Here is a 2,953-nt window from a genome sequence, read left to right on the forward strand (position 1 = left end):
CATGAGCTACTTTAGGAATGAAATTAAAAAAATATGAAATGATGTGAAAGAAGCGACGTGTCAATGTTTTGTCTTTATTGGGAAATGTGACCGGAAAAATAAAAAGATAAAATAAACTATTATTTTTAACAACTGAGTTTGAAAGTGGAGATCTCTTAATACCCAGCAGCAGTGTGTTGATCTGAGCAGCACATCAACTCCGGAGGGGTGGCAGTATACAAAACGATGAAAAACCCAGCAGTGTGTTGATCTGAGCAGCACATCAACTCCGGAGGGGTGGCAGTTTCCAAGACGATGAAAAACTCCGGAGTAGAGTGTTTGGAGGACTTTGTTTTCGGCTTTTTGTCTCATATACTTATTATAGGAACAATGGAAGACAGGAGCTTGCATCAATGCAGCCTTAAATGTCCAGAGAAATGTTCACTTTGATTCTCACTTCTCAGCTTCATTTAGGGTTTGATAGCGTGCAAGTGATCACCGGCGACGCTGACAGGGGAAGAGGTACGCAGGTTTCTTCTCTTTGTTTTCTTGTGGATTTGCTATCTGTCTCTCTTTCTATTCTTGCATTTTCCTTGAATTTCCAGTGATTGAAACTGAAAAGTTGTGATTTTTCTTAGTTTTAGATTCAATGGCATGTTAGGATGTCGAATTAGGGTAGGATTTGCGACCCAATTTATACAGTTTTCCAAGTTAGTTTTATTGGCTCTTGATAATTCATTCTCTTCCTTCTTCTACTTCTTTCTGTTTTACTTTTATTGCAACCGAGAAACTCTGAAAAACTTCAGAGTTTTAGATTCAATGCCATGTTAGCTACTGGAATTAATTAAGGCAGGATTTGCGACTGGATTTGTTATATTTTTCCAAGTTCGTTTTCTTGACTACTCTTGATAATTTTTTGTTTTTTGTTTTTTGTTTTTTTTTTTTTGTTTTTGGGTGGGTTAAGAAGAGAAAGCTCAAGTCTTGAAGGAGGGTTTTCATCTTCAGCACTGCACCATACACAAGCATGAGTGGAACTCCGAGGCCCGAGTTTTTCAAGGTTCTTCTTCGTGGTTCTAGACTTGTAAGTCTATCTTTTCTTTCCTTTTTTTCTTTTGTATATTTGGCCTTTGAAGCTTGTCTCAATAGTTTACTTGTGACATCCCTTTAAGACTTAATATAAGTTAAATATTATGTGTTTTGTTTTGTTTTTTTTTGTTTTTCCTTAAAGAGTGGTTACTGTTGTATGATATTTGGGTTTTTAATTGCATCATCCATCATTGACCATAATGTAGTTCTGAAATTTGATTCAGTTCATCAGTTGTAGACATGGCTGCAGCTTTTAGTGTTATACTGCTAACAGAGGTGGGCACAAATTATTATGCTATTACAGAAACTCCTTGTATTTTTGTATAAGAGAGAAGTTAACGAGGAGGAAACTAAGGTTTTGACTGATACTATAGTCACTCTGTTGTTATTGAAGATACTCAGAACATATACTGAGGTATTGGTTTTAAGAGAAATGCTTGGTGTATAGAATCAGATAAAATGTACATTTTTAATACGATGAAATGTTAATGAGAAGCATTTTCCTTCTCAAAGGGACAAAACAAAACATCATTTTGTCGAAGTTCCTTTTCTTTATCATTTCATTGTGTTAAAAATATACATTTTATCTAATACTATATATCAAATAGTTTTCTAAAAGCAAATACCTCGAGTATGTGTAAAGAAGATGCTCATGTTTTTGGTTTATATGACAATATGGAAAGAAGTTTTATCTATCTCTTGATATAATTTCTAACTTTGCTGTGGTGTTTTTTTTATTAGCGCATTCCACCAGCATTTGTTGGGCATGTTATCGATGACAACCATGGAAAAGCCATGATATTCTCGGCTGGTGAATTTTGGCACGTAAAAGTTCAAAAAAACCGAAAGAAGGCTTATTCTTCACAAATGGTTGGGAAGAAATTATCAAAGCCCATGGTCTCAGTGAAGGATGCATTCTTTTCTTCTGTTATGAGGGTAACATGGTTTTTACTCTAAAGATCTTTGGTCACGATGCTTGCAGAATCAACAATTTCTGTATTAATAGCAAGGGCTTCAAAAACAGAAAAGCAAATGTGGAATTTAATGGCATCTGTGAATATTCAAACAGTAGTAAGTTTGCGTCTTTCTTTCAAAGTATTTGTTGATGAAAGGCAATTTTAAACATTGATTTGAATTTATTCAGGACTTTGCCGGATTCCATCGGCCAACAACTGTGATGAAACCAATGTTGCTTCTCCATCTGAGCCGCCACCACATCCTTTATTGGGAATTAGATCGAGGGGCCGAGCAGTTGCACTAAGAACATAATCGAGTGAGAAAAGGATAAACCAAACTAACTTAGTTTCTTTGCGAGTGTAAGTATTAAGCTATGTAGCTTTGTTTACATGTATCCATCGATTTTTTAATGTCATGACTCGATTACCAATCGATTTTTATCAAAACATACATGTAAGTGGTAATCTAGTCAATTACATAGTTTTAAAATCGATTGACCGAGCATGGCTTAAAAACAAGGATTACGTGAAAAGCCACAAGCTTTAATACTTACACTCGCAAAGAAACCAGTTAGTTTGGTTTATCCCTTTCTCATACTGAATTATGTTCTTAGTGCAACTGGCTTCGTCCTCTGATTTAATTCCCAATATCGCTGGTGATCACTTGCACGCTATCAAACCCTAAATGAAGCTGAGAAGTGAGAATCAAAGTGAACATCTTCTCTGGACATTTAAGGCTGCATTGATGCAAGCTCCTGTCTTCCATTGTTCCTATAATAAGCATCTGAGACAAAAAGCCGAAAACAAAGTCCTCCAAACACTCTACTCCGGAGTTTTTCATCATCTTGGAAACTGCCACCCCTCCGGAGTTGATGTGCTGCTCAGATCAACACACTGCTGGGTATCAAGAGATCTCCACTTCCCTCTGCATT

General features: G+C 36.2%; 1 long non-coding RNA gene across 1 annotated transcript; it reads left to right on the top strand.

The window, feature by feature from the left end:
* The first annotated feature begins 205 nt into the window (after positions 1-205).
* On the top strand, positions 206-2,299 carry LOC120282235. The gene is made up of 4 exons (XR_005542914.1): positions 206-501; positions 944-1,060; positions 1,807-2,136; positions 2,210-2,299. It is a non-coding gene; the product is annotated as an uncharacterized LOC120282235 (long non-coding RNA).
* The last annotated feature ends 654 nt before the right edge of the window (positions 2,300-2,953 follow it).

The sequence above is a fragment of the Dioscorea cayenensis genome, chromosome 18 (assembly GCF_009730915.1).
Source record: "Dioscorea cayenensis subsp. rotundata cultivar TDr96_F1 chromosome 18, TDr96_F1_v2_PseudoChromosome.rev07_lg8_w22 25.fasta, whole genome shotgun sequence".
NCBI classification, from domain to species: domain Eukaryota; kingdom Viridiplantae; phylum Streptophyta; class Magnoliopsida; order Dioscoreales; family Dioscoreaceae; genus Dioscorea; species Dioscorea cayenensis.